A 20,655-nucleotide genomic window follows, 5' to 3' on the forward strand; every position below is an offset into this window, starting at 1 on the left:
TAAGTGCATATTTGTTAGTCTATAAACTGCTTCTTGTGCACTAATATCTCTGTTATGCAAGTACACAGTACCTAGATTTTATAAGGCCTCCTTTGCACTAAGATTGCCCTCTTTGAATGCCTCTCTTTGGGCATTGCTCAACAGCAGCCCCATCTCCCTTTCTGCCTTAGAAATATGATGTCTATATTAGCATTCCAGCATTTCTAGAGGGACTTACTATACTGATTAATTCACGACTCCTTAACATCCCTTTTTAAAACAACTTCTGTCTTCTTGCCAACACGTTTATACGCCGACTCAAAAATCTCCTGATTCGTGCGTAAAGGGTCAAACAACTGCTGTACATTTTCAAAACTACCATCGTTCAATGCCTTCTTAACGCTTGTTAAAATGTCATCAGCATGCTCTGCCTTCATCTCCCACCTGTTCTCTCCATGCTTCTCACATGTTGCATCCGTCACATTTTCCTGACACTTGCAGACTGGTTCTACTCGCTTACGACGATGAACATGCGTGCAGATACTGGTCGAGGAAAATTTAAACGACACGTTGTATTCCTCTTTTTGCACGACTTTGAGTGGTGAGTGGAATGTTGTTGTACAGATGTGATAATGTCCAATAATGTGTCATCATCTGCTGGTAGTTCACATGTTACATATTTGTCAATAAACTGAACTACCTCTTCGTCACTGTTCCTGTCAATTAACGGAGCGTTCTCGATCCAGAACAAACAATGGACATGTGGGGAACCACGCTGCTGAAACTCGACCCTATAAAAGTAGTCAATTATTTTACCAATGGGATTGCATGGAGACATCAACACCTCCTTTAAAAAACAATGCCACCGAAAGTCAAACATCCTGGTTGCAGTTACCGGATTCTGCCGTAACAGCTCACACCTATCAGCCCACTCCAACTCTTCAGCTGTCTCCGTTCTTCCAGCCTGTCGCAAAGCGCTATCAAGCAGATTTTGCCAACGCAGATCAGCAGAAGAAAAGGAACAAAACCAAGTCGGGACGCCTAACTGATGAACACAAGCTAACAGGTTACTCTGCGCTCCCTGCCAGTACACTGGGGTTCCTCTAATAGGTTTCAAAAACAGATAGCCATCATCACATGCCAACAACTGTTTCAACCCATCGTCTTTATTCGTTTGAACAATGTTTGCTGGAACACATGTCACTGGGCCATGTACTCCATTTTGTCCACCTTTGGGCAAAGCTAACATCTTCATAAATGGTATATGTAGCGCAATCAAATGCTGTTCTAAACTATTCAAACAGGCCAGTTCTGCTGGAATGGGACACACAGTCAAATTGTTCCCTGCAGATTCTGCCGGTTCCTGTCCTCTGAGTATCTTACTATGACAGGTGTAACAGATCGAAAGCTTCCCACTAGGTGTGTCAACCAAGTGACACGGCTTCACACAACTGGCATCACATTTGTGCAGATAATGGTCAGTGTAAGAGCAGATTTGTTAATTGCTGTCTAATTGTTGTTGGATTGTGATTGGCGGGTGGCCTATATATATTGTATGTATGTTTGGGGGCTCGTCAGGTGTTTCCGGACGACAAAACAGTTTTTGACCGCTGTGCAGCAACATATGTGCTCCGTATGGATGTAATCATGAGAGGCAAATAAACGGAGTTGTTTGTAAACTCAAAGGCAACAGGGTACTCATTCATCCGTGATGGTTTGGTCCAAGCGCGTCAATTAGGTTTTAACAAGCGAAACACCTCAGTGGCTTAAAGCATTGGCTTAGCTTCTACAATTCAAGTCAAAAACTGTCTAAATAGTCGACAACTGCTGGAGATTTGAAGTTGGACTTTGTTGCGTTTGGTGGTGGACGGAAGGAGGAGATAGCCAAGGAGCAGGCTTGGTGTCGTGATTGGGATCAGCTGAGCGTCAGCTGCTCACCTGCCGACTGGACACGCCGGTGAGGACACAGGATCGTGAGGAGGAGCGAGCGAGTGAGCAGAGGCCGGTGAGGAGGCGTGCAGGTACGGGAAAGCCACGAGGAGAGACGTCGGTGAGAGCACCTCAGAACTTCACCACAGGCCACAACTTTCAGAATAGGTAATGTAGCGCTACCACTCATAAAGATGGCCATCTAAATCTAAAAAGTGTGCACACGTAGGGGCGTAATTCCAGTGCATTGGTTGCTGAAGTGGAAAAACATTTGACTGTTTGATTAACATATTGTGACTGTCGGACTTTGAATGGAGGACTTGGGGATTAATGTGGACACATCGTCGGGTGTTTGTTCACCAGTTGCTGCTGGCAAACCGGACTCTGTGGCCGCCGGCAGTAGCGACACACGGACAAGCCAACGAGTGGTCAAACTTTCCGTTAAAGGGCTCGCAGACAAGCTCGGCAGGCTACAAAATGTTAGAAAGATAAAGCTAAACAAAGCAAGTGCTTTAAAGAAATCGATACAAGAGTTTATGCAAAGTATTAAAATGTCTGAGGTAAAAAATTCTCTACATGGCTTTATTGAACTGTGTGATGAAATAAGATGTGTGAATGATTCTTTGATGATTTTGTTGCCCCATGAGGAAAAAGAAAGGCATGAAACATGGTTCAAGGCTAAAATGATGTTTAATGATGAATTTATTGATGAAGTTGAAATGTGGGTGAAATCAAATGAAAACCAGGTGTCTGAAACTGAGAATAATGGTGATAAAGGTATTGAAAATGATGATATAAATCCAAATGACAGTGTCTCTAATGTGGGTAAAGATTCAACCAAAAGTTTCACAAGCCACAGGTCAAGCACTGCTTCCTCTGTAAAAATAAAGGCAGCAGCAGAAAAGGCTGCAGTCATGGCTTATATGGCAGCCTTAAAGGAACGACATGTACTGGAGGAACAAGAACAAAAAATAAAAAGGAGAAAGGAACAGCTCGAATTGGAGACGGAACTTGCTGCATCTGATGCTATGTTGGCAGTTTTGCAAGCTATGGATGGACAAAGGCTCTCTCAGGCACCAACAGATGGTATGAACTCTTATCTTGAAAAGGAAAAACGGAAACTGGCACCACAAATACTCAATGCAATGGCCAAGGAGTATGAGCCTGCAGCCTGTAAAACACAAAAGCAAGTGAATTGGTCAATGCCGCAAAATCAAAGGCACTCAATGGATATGCAAACAAACAACAATAAAAAATTGCCATATGTGGAAACATCACAAAGCTTGCTGCATGATCAAACAACAGCTTGGGTGACACAAACCAGGAGACAACCATTGAATCATGGACAAAACGATCAGACTCAACTTGGTGATATTGTTAGTATTATGTGCAAACAAAATGAAATCACAGCCTCTTTGGTGAACCAACAACGCCTGCTTTCTCTGCCACCACGTGACATACCTGTCTTTGAGGGAGATCCGTTCCAATACCGAGCCTTCACAAAATCATTTGAACAAGGTGTGGAGGACAAAGCAAGTAAGGCTGACTGCTTATATTACTTGGAACAGTTCACCAGAGGGCAACCAAGGGAACTAGTGCAAAGTTGTCAACACATGGATCCTGAACGTGGCTTCATTGTAGCCAAAGCTTTGCTCCAGGAGCATTTCGGTAATGACTACAAGATTGCTAATGCATATATTGAAAAGGCCTATGGTTTGTTTCTACGTGGGTGCTGTAATGTGATGGAGGAGCTTCCCCATATGCAGGAAATGGACATGCCAAGCAATATGAAAGCAGTGATGTGTAAATTGCCATATAAACATCGTGAAAGGTGGAGAGCTGTTGCCCATGATAAAATGGAAAAATACAATCGAAGGGCACATTTTGTTGATGTTGTTGCATTCTTGGAGAAACAAGTGAGGATCCTTTCTGATCCAATTTTTGGAAATATTGAACTACCTGTACCACAGAATGTAACCTCTGCAAAACCCTGTAACTGCTTCAAAGGACAAACGAAGTCATTCAGAGGGAAAGGAAGTAGTTTTGCCACTACAGTAATGCCTGTCAACTCATTTGAAGAAAATGCTCACACAAGCAATGCAAAGAGACAGGACATTTTGTATTGTTCTTGGTGTACATGTACTCATCTCTTGGAGAAATGCCAACAGTTCCAACGTAAAAAACACAGAGAAAAAATCCAGTTCCTAAAAGAAAAGGGAATATGCTTTGGTTGTTTAAAGGTCGGACACATAAGCCGTGACTGTGGTAAACGTCTGGTCTGTGAAATTTGTGATCAACAGCATCCCACTGCCCTTCATATTCCAAAGACTAATGTTGAGTTGCAACGCACATGGGAGCCACCTGAAGAAAATCCATCAACTTCGTCCCAGGTATGTGGACGCACAGGGGCCGGTAATGACCGTTGCATTCTCTCCATTGTCCCAGTGCAGGTCAAATCTACAAAAGGAAATGAAGTGATTCAGACATATGCATTTTTGGATCCTGGGAGCACAGCTACATTTTGCTCTGAACACCTTATGGAGCGATTGAGCATCACAGGAAAAAGAACAAATTTCCTTTTGAAAACTATGGGACAGGAAAAGGTTGTTCCCACTTTTGCTGTGTCTGGAATGGAGGTCGCTGATCTTGCAGGAAAAGCTTTTTATCCTTTGCCTGAAGTTCTCACACAGAGAGAGATGCCAGTCACTCCAGACAACATGGTCACTGCTGCTGATTTGGAAAAGTGGCCTTATTTGTACAAGGTTCACATCTCCTCAATAAAGGCCAAAGTGGACCTACTGATAGGAACCAATGCTCCCAGGTTATTGGAACCATGGGAAGTGGTGAACAGTTGTGAAAACGGTCCATATGCTATAAGAACAGTGTTGGGCTGGGTTATCAATGGGCCTTTAAATGGAAACTGCAGTAATGATGAAAGGAAGCTTTCCTCTGTTGTGGTGAATCAAATTTCAGTGGCTAATTTGGAGCTCATGCTGAACAATCAGTATAAGCATGAATTTAATGAACGTCCTTCAGAGAACAAAGAGATGTCTAGAGAAGACATAAAGTTTATGAAGATTATGGAATCCTCTGCAACACTACAGGAAGAGAGATACTGCCTTAAGTTGCCCTTCAGGAGACAGGATGCTCACCTGCCATACAGCTTTAAAGTTGTAAAGCAAAGGATACTTGGAGTCAGGGAAAGGTTTATGAGCAACCCAGAATTTCACAGGGAATATTCAAGTTGTCTAAATGATGTCAAGATGGATTCTGATGATCCAGAGGTCAGGAAGGAGGCTTATGTGAATGTCACTGTTCATGATGCATTGAATCCCACTGATCATCTTATAACTTACTTTTCATGTTGGAGAAGACTTAAAGTGGCAGTGGCTTGGTTCCTGAAGTTGAGAGGTCATCTGTTGGAGCTTAGTCGTCAGCGAAAGGCATCTGGACCACAGACTGGTCAATTGGGAGAAAAAAGGGCTACTGTCAAACAGCAGAGCAGTGTGCTTGCCCCAAAGGATTTGGAGAAGGCTGAACTAGCTGTCATCTGCTACTGTCAGCAACAAAGGTTTGCATCTGAAATTTCCTCACTGTTGTCTGAGAAGCACACAGTAAGCAGACAAAGTTCCATTTACAAGCTAGATCCCATGTTGGAAGATGGACTCTTAAGAGTGGGAGGGAGATTAAGCAAAGGAGCGATGCCATCAGAGGAAAAACATCCCCTCATCCTTTCTAAGGAGCAGCATATCTCTAAGCTTCTTCTCAGGAACATGCACCAACTGCTAGGACACAGTGGGTGAAACCATACCCTATCTACACTTAGGAGGAAGTACTGGATAACTAATGCCAATGCAGCTGTGAGGAAGATCATGTCCCAGTGCAGTTATTTTAATGGCAGGGCCATGGAGCAGAAGATGGCGGATCTTCCTAAGGAGAGAATTGTTCCAGATCTGCCTCCTTTCACAAATGTTGGAGTTGACTATTTTGGACCTGTGGGGATAAAAAGAGGGAGAGCGATTTGCAGGAGAGGTCAGGTCCTTCATATCAGATCGGACAATGGAACTAATTTTATTGGAGCTGAGAGAGAGCTACGTGAGGCTGTTAGGGAGCTAAACCATGAGCGCATTCAAGGAGCTTTAATTTCAGCCGGAGTTAAATGGAGCTTCAATCCTCCGGCCGGGTCTCATCATGGCGGAGTTTGGGAACGCATGATACGCATAGTCAGGCGTGTTCTTTACTCAGTTTTACACCAGCAGACACTTGATGATGACGGGTTTCACACGGTCATGTGCGAGGTTGGAGCCATGAATGATCGTCCTATTACACAGCAGTCTGACGACCCAAATGATTTGGAAGCGCTCACTCCCAACCATCTTCTTCTTCTGAAGGGAAAACCAGCCTTGCCACCAGGACTTTTCAGATCTTCTGATATGTATGTGAAGCAACGCTGGAGGCAAGCTCAATACATCTCGGATTTGTTTTGGAAGCGTTGGAACCCGGGAATATCTGCCCCTACTGCAAGAAAGACAGAGGTGGAATCAGAGGAAACAGAGTCTGACAGTTGGAGATGTTGTTGTCATTATGGATTCCTCAGCCCCTCGTGGTTTCTGGCTTCCTGGGAAAGTGTTGGAGATTTTTCCTGATTCAAAGGGCATGGTGCGTTCTGTCAAGCTACAGACTAAAAATAGTGTCATTGAGAGACCTGTGACCAAACTTTGCCTGGTACAGGAAGTGTAAATATTGCATTTCCATATACTTCATATCGTGCTCTTATTAATATTTTCTGTATTGAATTGCCATGTCTGCCGGCCATGACAATTAGGGGCCGGAGTGTAAGAGCAGATTTGTTAATTGCTGTCTAATTGTTGTCGGATTGTGATTGGCGGGTGGCCTATATATATTGTATGTATGTTTGGGGGCTCGTCAGAAACAGTTTTTGACCGCTGTGCAGCAACATATGTGCTCCGTACGGATGTAATCATGAGAGGCAAATAAACTGAGTTGTTTGTAAACTCAAAGGCAACAGGGTACTCATTCATCCGTGATGGTTTGGTCCAAGCGCGCAATTAGGTTTTAACAAGCGAAACACCTCAGTGGCTTAAAGCATTGGCTTAGCTTCTACAGTCAGTAATACACTTTGCGGCTACAATAGCTACAACTCCAGTCTTATTATAATCTACCCTTTTACAGGTTAAAACCTGATGTTTAAACAACAACCTGTGGCAAACACAACACACAAAATCTGGTCCATCTCTGACTTTATCTAAAAACTGCTGCATAACAAAGTCAAATTACAGGCGCTTTTCTTTCAACTGCTGCCTATTCAGCTTCATACCTGCTGCAACACACTGTTTATATTCAACAATTGCATACTGTGTTCTTACTGAGTTCCTTGTTCTTGGCTTGATACGTGATATTAGTCCTGTACATGTTCTTACTCAGTTCCTTCTTCTTGGCTTGATACGTGACAATAGTCTTGTACATGTCACACCCATGGACTCACGTTTTTAGTTTCATGTTTTAGGTTATGTTTGTGTGTCTGTCCATGTTTAGTTTTTAGTCATATTTTAGTTTCCCTGCACTCTGTTTATCAGTTTCACTCACTTCACCTGTGTTTTTTTCCCTCAGCTGCACTCACTCTCCAATCACTCTCACACCCTATTTAGTCTCCTGTCTCCCCTGTCTTGTCGCCGGATCTTTGCTTTACACTGCCCTGTTGGCCATCCATGCTACGATACCTGTTTGTTCCATGTTCCTCGTCATTTCCCAAGTTAAGTATTTATTTTATTTATTCATGCCAAGTCTTTTGTTTGCCTTTTCTAAGTTAAGTTTTTTGAATCCAGCGTTGCTGCGCTTTTTGTTTGCTCATTGTTTTTTGCTTTAATAAACCAACCTTTACTTTTGAAGTCCGCATCCGTGTCCTCCCTAACACCACACCTTGACCGAAAGGCTTACAGCACCTGGTATTCCCAGGCGGTCTCCCATCCAAGTACTAACCAGGTCTGCCTCTGCTTGGCTTCTGAGATCAGGCGTGTTCAGGGCGGTCACTAACAACGTGAGTCCACGGGTGTGACAGTTAATGATGGCAAAACGAGGCATCTTGAACCAATGAGGCTTTCCAGCCCAAAGGTTCGCCAAAAGGTTCATTACCCGAAGCCTCATTGAAACGGTCTCTCTAGTGACACGTGCTGTGCAAAAGGAATATATGACAGACTAAATTAACCCTGAGTTAGAGCATCATGCAATATAAAATAAACAATTGTTGTCACTGTGTCTCAATGAAAATAAATGTGTGAAAACTGCATATATGGAAGTATTATTGAGTGCTATGGTGTTGATCACTCAAATGAAATATATCAATGATGTACACTGACTACAGTGCTTATGGAACTGGGAGTGGGAAAGTGCTTATGGGACAGGGAGTCAGGAATAAACTGTAACCGAGCAGTATGGGCAACAAGACAAATATAAGTTATTGGTTTTTATCTAAAAAAATGTGTGTCAATAACGTTGCGGTTTAATATGCCCAGAAGAAAAAAGAGCGACAACAACTACCGATAACTATGTTCTTCTCTCGAAAAAAACCCACCTGCACCGCGGGCTTTAGAAGAAAAAAAAACACTGAGTCAGGATGCAGCGGCTCAGTCAGAAGAGCAGTGAAATACACGCGAGTCACTATTTGTCCTACCGTACTTTGTATTTTTTTTCATAATCATTTTTCATTTTCTCCCGTTCTAATCCAATGACTCGGGTCGCGGTGCTGATCTCCGCAATTTGAAGCCTTCAGTTTGTATTGATCATTAAAGTTATTATTTTACAGTAAGCCTACAGTAGTTATTTGTAAAAAAATAAAGGTTATACTACTTCACGGATTTCGCCTATCACGGGTTCTTTTTGGAATGTAACCCCCGCGAAAAACGAGGGTTCATATCCTATATAACTATTCTAACCTAATTACGATATATTCTAATGCAGTATAATAATAATAATAATAATAGATGATATGACTGATATAATAACTGAACTTAACCAACGCACACTCTACCTCTCACCAATACCAAACGCCAACTCAAAACCCTCAAAGTGCTGCAAGGTTCAAACCCTTTTTATGCGATAGTGACGCTCAAAATGAATCAGTGACGTGTACACTGAATCCGAGGCCTCGTTTGTCATCAGTCACGTGATTTTTATGGAAACGATAGAAGCCTTGAACCAACGCTTCATCTGGCTCGCCCCTTTTTGTTCGACACATGCTCCGAGGCCTCGCTTAAAACGCCACATCACTAGTGACAGTACATGCTCTTACTCAGTTCCTTCTTCTTGGCTTCATACGTGACATTAGTCTTGTACATGTTCTTACTCAGTTCCTTCTTCTTGGCTTGATATGTGACATTAGTCCTCAAGATTTTTATTCCCCCCTCGCTTAAGAGTAACCTGGCCAAGTTTGGAGCTGTTACCATAAAACCTGTAGGAGGAGTTAGATAAAATGCGAGTTGTGGGAAAAAAAAGACGATTACAACCACCAGGAGGTGGCGCTATAGGTGGATGTCACTATGATAATATTTCAAGCGGGGTCCAGCATTCACCGTATGAAGTTTGGGACAGATTGGATAATGTATGTGGAAGTTATAAGCGATTTAAGTGTTTATGCCGAGTCATAAATTTGAGGCGTCGCCACGGCCACACCCTTTGAGGTTTGAAAAAGTTTCTCCAAGATTCTTTCCCCCAGTGTCTTAAAGGTAACCTGGCCAAGTTTAAAGCTTGTAGCATTAAATATGTAGGAGGAGTTTGATCAAAAAAGATGTTTCCAACCACCAGCAGGTGGCGCTGTAGGTGGATATCACTATGTTATACAGGTGCTGGCCAGTAAATTAGAATATCATCAAAAAGTTGAATTATTTCAGTAATTGCATAAAAAAAAGTGAAACTTGTACATTATATTCATGCATTGCACACAGACGGATGTATCTGAAATGTTTATTTCTTTTAATTTTGATATTTATAAGTGACAACTAATGAAAACTACAAATTCTGTATCTAAAAAAATTAGAATATTACTTAAGGCCAATGAAAAAAAAGTATTATTAGAAATGTTGGCCTACTGAAAAGTATGAACATGAAAAGTATGAGCATGTACAGCACTCAATACTTGGTCGGGGCTCCTTTTGCCTCAATTACTGCATTAATGCGGCGTGGCATGGAGTCGATCAGTGTGTGGCACTGCTCAGGTGTTATGAGAGCCCAGTTTGCTCTGATAGTCGCCTTCAGATCCTCTGCATTGTTGGGTCTAGCGTATTGCATCTTCCTCTTCACAATACCCCATAGATTTTCTATGGGGTTAAGGTCAGGCGAGTTTGCTGGCCAATCAAGGACAGGGATACCATGGTCCTTAAACCAGGTACTGGTGGTTTTGGCACTGTGTGGAGGTGCCAAGTCCTGTTGGAAAGTGAAATCTGAATCTCCATAAAGTTGGTCAGCAGCAGGAAGCATGAAGTGCTCTAAAACTTCCTGGTAGACGGCTGCATTGACCTTGGACCTCAGAAAACAGAGTGGGCCAACACCGGCAGATGACATGGCACCCCACACCATCACTGACGGTGGAAACTTTACACTGGACTTCATGCAACGTGGATTCTGTGCTTCTCCGCTCTTCCTCCAGACTCTGGGACCTTGATTTCCAAAGGAAATGCAAAATTTACTCTCATCAGAGAACATAACTTTGGACCACTCAGCAGCAGTCCAGTCCTTTTTGTCCTTAGCTCAGGCGAGACGCTTCTTACGCTGTCTGTTGTTCAAGAGTGGCTTGACACAAGGGATGCGACAGCTGAAACCCATGTCTTTCATGCGTCTCTTCGTGGTGGTTCTTGAAGCGCTGACTCCAGCTGCAGTCCACTCTTTGTGAATCTCCCCCACATTCTTGAATGGGTTTTGTTTCACAATTCTCTCCAGGGTGCGGTTATCCCTATTGCTTGTACACTTTTTTCTACCACATTTCTTCCGTCCCTTCACCTGTCTATGAATGTGCTTGGACACAGAGCTCTGCGAACAGCCAGCCTCTTTAGCAATCACCTTTTGTGTCTTGCCCTCCTTGTGCAAGATGTCAATGGTCGTCTTTTGGACAACTGTCAAGTCAGAAGTCTTCCCCATGATTGTGTAGCCTTCAGAACAAGACTGAGAGACCATTTAAAGGGCTTTGCAGGTGTTTTGAGTTAATCAGCTGATTAGTGTGGCACCAGGTGTCTTCTATATTGAACCTTTTCAAAATATTCAAATTTTTTGAGATACTGAATTTGGTGTTTTCATTAGCTTTCAGTAATAATAATCAAAACTAAAATGAATAAACACTTGAAATATATCAGTCTGTGTGGAAGGAAAGTATACAGTATACAAGTTTCACGTTTTGAGTGGAATTACTGAAATAATTCAACTATTTGATGATATTCTAATTTACTGGCCAGCACCTGTATGTGCGCGTTCAGGCTGGGTCCAGCATTCACCGTATGAAGTTTGGGACAGATTGAATAATGTATGTGGAAGTTATAAGCAACTTAATTTTTTGTGGCGAGTGATGGCGAGTCACCTAACTTTGAGGCGTCGCCACGCCCTTTAAGTTTTGAAAAAGTTTCCCCATGATTTTTTTCCCCCATGTCTTAAGAGTAACCTTAAGAGTAAGTCTGTAGCATTAAATCTGTAGGACGAGTTTGATCATATGCAAGGCGTGGAATCGGTCAAAAATGGCACGAAAACGCACCTTCCATCCAAAATGGCCGCCTTTCTGTGTACGTGGGACCATGGCGGCATGAGACTTTTTTGTGCATCTGGGCATGATGAATGAGTGTACCGACTTTCGTCATCCCACGCGAAACTAACCCCAATGCGGGCACCATTTTTAAGCATTGTAGGGGGCGCTACAGAGTCAATGAGCGACTCCCAAAATTATAAAGTTTAGATTCTTTCATGTCGTCGACTGGCAGGTGGCGCTCGCAAAATTTCCTGAGTTTTCGCATACCTTTGGCAAAGAATAAGAAGACGGAAGACAGAACTAGAAAGCTGCAAGCAGCTGTGAGCGGGACCGAGGTGTGCGTACGTTGGGGCTGGAGCTGGACGCTGGAGCTGCAGTTCTGCCCACACGCACGATACCCTCTGCGTACGTACGAGCACATCATAACCCCAATGCGGAGGGGTTTTTGAAAATTTCTAGGGTGCGCCACTGAGCCATTTTGCTCCGCCCACACACAATACCCTTTACGTACATACGAGGTCATCAGGGTGGACGTGTGTGCCAAGTTTCATGACCTTACGATGATGATAAGGCTTTCATATCACAAACGCCATCACACGATTTTAACCACCTGGCCACGCACATACCGTTCAGAGTTTGAAAAAGTTTCTCCATGAAGTTTTGCCCCCATGTCTTAAGAGTAACCTGGCCAAGTTTGAAGCTTGTAGCATTAAATATGTAGGAGGAGTTTGATCAAATGCGAGGTGTGGGAAAATAAAGACTTTTCCAACCACCAGCAGGTGGCGCTGTAGGTGTATATCACTATTTTATATGTGCGCGTTCAAGCTGGGTCCAGCTATTACCATGTGAAGTTTGGGACAGATTGGATAATGTTTGTGGGAGTTATAAGCGACTTAAGTTTTATGGCAAGTCATAAATTTGAGGCGTTTCCACTGCAAAGCCCTTTGAGGTTTGAAAAAGTTTCTCCATGATTTTTTCCCCCCATGTCTCAAGAGTAACCTGGCCAAGTCTGAAGTCTGTAGCATTAAATCTGTAGGACGAGTTCGATCAAATGCGAGGTATGGAAAAAAAGAGATGTTTCCAACCCCCAGCAGGTGGCGCTATAGGTGGATGTCGCTACTTTATATGTGCGCGTTCAGGCTGGGTCCAGCATTCACCGTATGAAGTTTGGGACAGATTGGATAATGTATGTGGAAGTTATAAGCGACTTAATTCTTCATGGCGAGTCATACCTTTGAGGCGTCGCCACGGCCACGCCCTTTGAGGTTTGAAAAAGTTTCTCCATGATTCTTTCCCCCCATGTCTTAAGAGTAACCTGGCCAAGTCTGAAGTCTGTAGCATTAAATCTGTAGGACGAGTTCGATCAAATGCGAGGTATGGAAAAAAAGAGATGTTTCCAACCCCCAGCAGGTGGCGCTATAGGTGGATGTCGCTATGATAATATGTACGTTTCAAGCTGGGTCCAGCTATCACTGTATGAAGTTTGGGACAGATTGGATAATGTATGTGGAAGTTATAAGCGACATAACGCACTTTCCATCCAAAATGGCCGCCTTCCTGTAAACGTGGGACCATGGCGGCATTAGACTTTTTTGTGCGTCTGGGCATGATGAATGAGTGTACCGAATTTTGTTGTCCTACGCAAAACTAATCCTATTAAGGGGACAATTTTTAAGCATTGTAGGGGGCTCTACAGAGTCAATGAGCGACTCCCAAAAATTTAAAGTTTAGATTCTTTCATGTCGTCGACTGGCAGGTGGCGCTCGCAAAATTTCCTGAGTTTTCGCATACCTTTTGCAAAGAATAATAAGAAGAAGAACGGAATAATAATAAACCTTACAGATACAATAGGGTCCCTGCAGTTTCACTGCTCGGTCCCTAATAATAATCCTTACAGATACAATAGGGTCCTTGCAGTTTCACTGCTCGGTCCCTAATAATCTTTTGAATATTCATACATATAAAGTTATATATGTAATATTTACTTTAACCAAATATTTTTGGTTAAAGTAACTCTACCGTAAAGTTATGTTAAATACATATTAGTTCTGTATTTTTTGGTTGGACTTTTCTTAGTTTCTGTTTCTAGGAACGTTGTAAAGAGAACTTTGAACATAGAAAGCTGAGATACGGCACACATTAAGGAAAACATTATGTCTTAGATTCCGAGCTTTATCAACATATGTGCAGTTAGAAACATGTTTCCCTGTACAATAAAATTCTTTACTTTGTTGCCCGCACTGGATGTCGAAATATAATAAAAGACTAGAAAGCTGAAGGCAGCTGTGAGCGGGACCGAGGTGTGCGTACGTTCGGATGTGTGTATGTTGGGGCATGCGCTGGACGCTGCAGCTGCAGCTCTGCCAACACGCACGATTCCCTCTGCGTACGTACGGGCACATAATAACCCCAATGCGGAGGAGTTTTTGAAAATTTCTAGGGGGCGCCACTGAGCCATTTTGTTCCGCCCACACACGATACCCTTTACATATGTACGCAGTCGTCAGGGTAGACGTGTGTGCCAAGTTTCATGACCTTACGATGATGATAAGGCTTTAAAACCACAAACGCCATCACACGATTTTCACCGCCTTGCCACGCCCACACCGTTCAGAGTTTTGAAAAGTTTCTCCATTATTCTTTCCCCCCATGTCTTAAGAGTAACCTGGTCAAGTTTGGAGCTGTTACCATTAAATCTGTAGGAGGAGTTTGATAAAATACGAGTTGTGGAAAAAAAAGACGTTTCCAACCACCAGCAGGTGGCGCTGTTCGTGGATATCACTATTTTATATGTACGCGTTCAGGCTGGTTCCAGCATTCACCGTATGAAGTTTGGGACAGATTGGATAATGTATGTGGAAGTTATAAGCGACTTAATTTTTTGTGGCGAGTGATGGCGAGTCATCAAACTTTGAAGCGTCGCCACGCCCTTTAAGTTTTGAAAAAGTTGTCCAATGATTTTTCCCTCCCATGTCTTAAGAGTAACCTGGCCAAGTCTGTAGCATTAAATCTGTAGGAAGTGTTCGATCATATGCAGGCGTGAAATCGGGCAACTTCCATCCAAAATGGCCGCCTTCCTGTGAATGTGTGACCATGGCAACTTGAGACTTTTTTGTGCGTCTGGGCATGATGAATGAGTGTACCGAATTTCGTCGTCCCACGCGAAACTAATCCTATTAAGGGGACAATTTTTAAGCATTGTAGGGGCTGATGGTGGTGATGGTGGTGGTTCTGCAGCCGGTTCTGAAGTCTGTGATGTGGTCCAGACCTTGCCACATCCTCCTGGCGTCAGCGTTGGAGTAGAAGTCCTCTGTCTTCTCTCTGTGCTGCCTCTTGGTCGCTCTTATGGCCTTCTCCAGTCTGTACTGTGCAGCTTTGCGCTCAGCCTCGTTGCCAGATTTAAATGCAGCGGTGCGAGCACGCAGTAAGCACAGTACCTCGCTGTTAACCCAGGGCTTCTGATTGGGAAACTTCTTGACTTGTATGGTGGGTATGATGTTCTCAACACAAGTGCTGATATACCCAGACACATACTCAGCATACTCCTCTACGCTGACAGAAGAGTCCTCCCGAGTGGCCGTAGATCAAAACACATCCCAGTCTGTTGTAGCAAAACAGTCCTGCAGAGTGCTCTCAGCTTCTGGTGACCATAGCTGCACCTGTCTGGTGACAGGGTTCAATTTATAAATAAACTGTAAAGCTTGTGGGAGAATAATGTCATGACATTCTCTTGACATGTCATAATTACATCGTATGCCTTGTTGACTGGTTCATATGAATATTGTTGATAGTTAGAATGAGTTTGTTTAGGATTATGACGGAAGCTAGGCGCCTCCAGAGAGGGCCACGTACCCTTGTTATGATAAGACAAGTATAAAAGGGTGTCGCAAAATGAACTCTGCGGACATTTTGTAACATTCTGTATGCATATGTGCTGTGACGGTTTGTTCTGAATAAATTCCCCAATGGACGGCTGACCGACGCGTGATTCGACTCATTTCCTCCACACCATAATGGTAACCCCGAATTCGTGAGATTTTGCATCTGGATCCCGGCGGAGCGTGTCCTTGTGCCCCGACAACCGATGTCAGCTGTAACAAGCCGGCAGGTTGGATGTTTTTCCTACCATTACGCAGCTGATTTCTGTTAGTGGAGCACGGCTGACCGCTTTTGTCCGGCTTCCCCAAATTTAAAAGAACACAGGAGAGAGGACGAGTCTGCTTCTGTAAGCACTTAAAGTGCTCCGGGTTATAAGGCGCACTTTTGTTTTTTGAGAAAATTTTAGGATTTTAAGTGCGCCTTATGGTGCAGAAAATACGGTATTCAGTTTCATTACATATATTCGTAGTTTCACTCAATATATTCAAAGTTTCATTACATATATTCAAAGTTTCATTACATATTTTCAGTTTCATTCCATATATTCAAAGTTTCATTCAATATATTCAAAGTTTCATTTAATATATTCAAAGTTTCATTAAATATTTTCAGTTACATTCCATATATTCAAAGTTTCATTCAATACATTTAAAATTTCATTCCATATATTCAAAGTTTCATTCAATATATTCAAAGTTTCCTTTAATATATTCAAAGTATCATTACATATATTCAAAGTTTCATTCAATATTTTCAGTTACATTCCATATATTCAAAGTTTCATTCAATACATTCAAAATTTCATTCCATATATTCAAAGTTTCATTCAATATATTCAAAGTTTCCTTTAATATATTCAAAGTTTCATTACATATATTCAAAGTTTCATTCAATATTTTCAGTTACATTCCATATATTCAAAGTTTCATTCAATATATTCAAAGTTTCATTTAATATATTCAAAGTTTCATTCAATATTTTCAGTTACATTCCATACATTCAAAATTTCATTCCATATATTCAAAGTTTCATTCCATATATTCAAAGTTTCATTCAATATTTTCAAAGTTTCACTCCATACATTCAAAATTTCATTCCATATATTCAAAGTTTCATTCAATATATTCAAAGTTTCATTTAATATATTCAAAGTTTCACTCAGGTCCGTGTAGGTCCGTGTACCTTCCGATCATTCAATTATTCCATTCATCTGGCAAACAGAAAAACGAGTCAAAATTTCGTTTTTCTGTTTTTCTGTTTAACCAAAAAATGGAATATTGGTATTTGTTTTCCTATTTTCGGCTCAAAACAGAACAAATAACAAACAGGGAAACCAAAACGAAATAATAAATCTAATTTACGTTTTTGGGTCGTTGGTTTCCCGGTCATCCGCTCCACTCAGTGTAATCTGGCTGGCTGGCGCAATGAAGTGTCAGCTCATTTAATCAATCATTACTCGCTTGAATACAAAACTGATTTTCGCGGGGGTTTTGTTTCTGCAAAATTCATATATGTAGGCATGATACGAGACACATGATTCAGCGTATTTTAATATTCATAGTAGGCTTAACAGTAACAGAATATCCTGGTATGTAACATATGTGATGTAAGATTATGTAGGTTATTTTGCAAAAGACATACGATATATAAAATATAATACACACACACACACACACACTGTAGAAAAGTTCCAAAGGTGAGACATGTTATGTTTAGAGTGTGACTTTACAGTGTTGGTCAGTTCATAGCGGAGCGGCCCCCTGCTGGTCATGTAGCGTAACTGATGGCGCTCGGTTAGAAAGGCGTGTGCTCTGACGAGTCGACAGAGTGAGGATCGAGCAGTTAATTAACGTCCCGGCAAGTGGTGTGTGCGTGTATGAAACAAAACCACACATGACCTAATTGCCTTTAAAGGAAAGAAATAAACCACCTGAGCCATCCCTAACCTGCCTATTCATGTTGAATCCAGCTGTTCAACACCACAAGAAAGAGACTGCCATAGGTGATTGAACGGCATAACCCCCCCCCCCCCCCCAATAACCAGGAATCATTTCTATGCACCAGGACTCTTAATACTGCTCTTCACGTTTGACAATATATACATATTGTGTACATACATACATGTGTGTATGTGTGTGTGTGTGTGTGTGTGTGTGTGTGTGTGTGAGATCTGCCTTTTTGATGAATGTATGGAGAGTTATATGGCTGTTATATGTGCAATGTTGTGTATAGTGCCTTGTGTATATGTGTATATGTTTATATGTGTACATGTTTATATGCTACTGGACACCTTAATTTCCTTCGGGATTAATAAATGGTACTCTACTCTCTACAAACAGAAAAACGGACCCGTGTACCTTCCGATCATTCAATTATTCCATTCATCTGGCAAACAGAAAAAACGAAAAAACGAGTCAAAATTTCGTTTATCTGTTTTTCTGTTTAACCAAAAAATGAAATATTGGTGTTTGTTTTCCTTTTTTCAGCTCAAAACAGAACAAATGATAAACAGGGAAACCAAAACGAAATAATAAATCTAATTTACGTTCTTGGGTTATTGGTTTCCCCATTTCCCGCGGTGTCTTTGTGTTGCGTGCGCACATTCTGCGCATACGTGCATGAAGGCTGATCCTCAGCGACAGTTACCATGGGGAAAGATGAAACAGACCGGTCCTCGCACCAAAAGTGGAAGCTACAGAAAGTTCCACGGTATGGTCCAGAGCACGTTATAATGGCCTCACTCGAGCCATACATCCATATAATCAATGATATGTTCATGAATGGAGAGATACATCATGATATCTCACAGAAATGGCAAGAAATGGGTGTCCAGCGGGGATGCTCTAAGAGCAGTGTCCGGAGACTGCTTGCAAAAAATAGCATTCTTGGAGCGGCCATCCTACCCATAGACACCCATAAAGTATTCAACATGCCAGAGCACTGTGCGGCGTATTCCTGTGCAAATCGGCAGACGATTGCGAACAGGGTTCGGGGGATTACTTTTCACAAGTAATATTCAACATGAATAGGCAGGTTAGGGATGGCTCAGGTGGTTTATTTATTTCCTTTGCAGGCAATTAGGTCATGTGTGGTTTTGTTTCATACACGCACACACCACTTGCCGGGACGTTAATTAACTGCTCGATCCTCACTCTGTCGACTCGTCAGAGCACACGCCTTTCTAACCGAGCGCCGTCAGTTACGCTACATGACCAGCAGGGGGCCGCTCCGCTACGAACTGACCAACACTATAAGGCCTATTTCAGACCAGGGCGGCAAAGCGTGGCGGAACGGAAGCGATTTTCACCGGCGGAGGTGAAAATACATGGAAACAGATCTGTCCTTGCACACCGACGCGGCGGTAGTCGGGCGGTAGCGGCACGGAGACGCCTCCGTCCCGCGCTGCTTTTGGAAAATAGAACTCGAGCGGAATTTGGCCGGCGGCGGCCGGTGGTGTCCCGTTGAAATGAATGGGGAATGCAGACAGGGCTGGAGCAGAACTACCGCGGCCGCGGACTGTCCGGTGTGAAAAGCCAAGTTGAACACACCGCCTGATAAACGGCGTAACGACTGCCGTCGTTTCGCTGCCGCCACGCCACGCTCTGGTCTGAAATCGGCCTAACGTCACACTCTAAACATAACATGTCTCACCTTTGGAGCCTTTTCTACAGTGTGTGTGTGTGTGTATTATATTTTATATATCGTATGTCTTTTGCAAAATAACCTATCTTACATCACATATGTTACATACCAGGATATATATATATATTCTATTACTGTTAAGCCTACTATGAATATTAAAATACGCTGAATCATGTGTCTCGTAGTCGTATCATGCCCACATATATGAATTTTGCAGAAACAAAACCCCCGCGAAAATCAGTTTTGTATTCAAGCGAGTTATGATTGATTAAATGAGCTGACACTTCATTGTGCCAGCCAGCCAGATTACACTGAGTGGAGCGGATGACCGGGAAACCAATGACCCAAAAACGTAAATTAGATTTATTATTTCGTTTTGGTTTTCCTGTTTATTATTTGTTCTGTTTTGAGCCGAAAATAGGAAAACAAATACCAATTATTCCATTTTTTGGTTAAACAGAAAAACGAAATCTTGACTCGTTTTTCTGTTTGCCAGATTAATTGAATAATTGAATGATCGGAAGGTACACGGACCGAATATTGGTTCCTCATTCCCAATGTGCTTTGCTCGCGCAACAGGTGTTACACCATATTCTGCGACCACAGGGGGCGACAGCGTACATTCCTCTGTATGTACGCCTTGAGGACCAGCGAGAAGAAGACTATTTACGTAAACTGCGTAGCACTAATAGAAATTGTAAACTTCACCATCGCATTGAATCGCTGTTGTTTAAATATGTAAATCCAAAATAGCCGTTTAATAAATCGGTAAATGATTAATAAGTGCTTTGTTGAGAGGGAGATGGGGTTCAAAACAGCTTCTGCCACCACTTCATTACAGTCAGCTCTTATTTAAAATAATATGTGACCCCCAAATAGCCAGTATCAAAGAGGTCACAGAATATGATACCCATCATAATCTGTGACCTTACTGTAATTTCCCCTAAATAATATCACAGCTCAATACAACTATTTTTCGGAGTTCTGCCACATCCTCACTACAATCTGGAGGCATTTCACATAACATGGGACCCTCTATTAGCCCCTATCACAGAGGTCACACAATATGTAAACGGCTGTTTACATATTATAAAGTTTACATTTGAAATAAATGCCATAATCAGGAAGGTGTCAATGTATATATATATGTATATATATATATATATATATATATATATATGTATATATATATATATATATATATATATGTATATATATATATATATATATATATATGTATATATATATATATATATATGTATATATATATATATATATATATGTATATATATATATATATATATATGTATATATATATATATATATATATATATGTATATATATGTATATATATATATATATATATATATATATATGTATATATATATATATATATATGTATATATATGTATATATATATATATATATATATATGTATATATATATATATATATATATATATGTATATATATATATATATA

This window comes from Odontesthes bonariensis, chromosome 14 (genome assembly GCF_027942865.1).
Source record: "Odontesthes bonariensis isolate fOdoBon6 chromosome 14, fOdoBon6.hap1, whole genome shotgun sequence".
In the NCBI taxonomy this organism is placed as follows: domain Eukaryota; kingdom Metazoa; phylum Chordata; class Actinopteri; order Atheriniformes; family Atherinopsidae; genus Odontesthes; species Odontesthes bonariensis.